We start from the raw sequence: 859 nt of genomic DNA, 5'->3' as shown, positions 1-859 counted from the left end.
CTCTCGCTCTCTTTCTCTGGGACCCACCCGCGCCCCAATCCACGTCCTCAAGAGACTGTTGTGTGCGCGTCCCGGTTTGCTCTACGTGTGGCAGTGCAGGCTCTCTCACCCTCCTCGTCCTCTGCTTTCATCTCCCCCTTACCCCCTTCCCTCGTCCACTTTCCCCCCTCCTCGCCTATTTCTCTCTTTTCACGCGCAGCCGGAGCAGCAGTCGTGGCGATGCAACGATTTGATTCGTAGCACCGCCGCCGCCGCCAATCTCCCGCCAGTCAGCCCGCCGGCCCGGCCGGGCCGACGCTTCGCTTTAGCAAACGTGAAGCAGCAAATCTTTATTGTGCGTGTGTGAATCATTTTTTTTTACCGCGTTATTTTATTGCCGTTTCTTCGGGGTTCCTGCCCCCCCCCCCCTTTTATCCTGTTCACAGGTGTGGCTGGCGGGCGGTACCGCTACGCCCCCAAAGGTACCCACTGCTGTCGTCTTCTTCCCCACCGCTCCCGACGACATCGCCTTCATTTTATTTTACTTTAGGTGCGGCTCCTTTTGCCCCTGCCCCTGCTGCCAGCTCCTGCTCTTGGTCCTCGTCGCGTCCTTCCTCTCTGTGCTCGACGTGTTTGTGTTTCGTGTTTGAGGCTCTCTTGCTGCCGCCACACACCACCACGGCCACAAACACTGAGAACACCCTTTAATGAATTAGACTGGCCTGGTGCTGGTGCTGCTGCCGGCGGGGCCCAAGGCTGCGTCATGTGCATGGGTCACGTACCGGATATGGGGGGGGGGTCCCTTTGGGTCACTGAGACGCAGCAAAGAGTATCTGGGTGTGGTGGTGGTGAGGGGAAGTCATGGACGGTATGGGGCGGG

Source organism: Frankliniella occidentalis, unplaced genomic scaffold (assembly GCF_000697945.3).
Source record: "Frankliniella occidentalis isolate FOCC.00 unplaced genomic scaffold, Focc_3.1 Scaffold2, whole genome shotgun sequence".
NCBI lineage: Eukaryota > Metazoa > Arthropoda > Insecta > Thysanoptera > Thripidae > Frankliniella > Frankliniella occidentalis.
Note: the sequence above shows the minus strand (reverse complement) of the source record.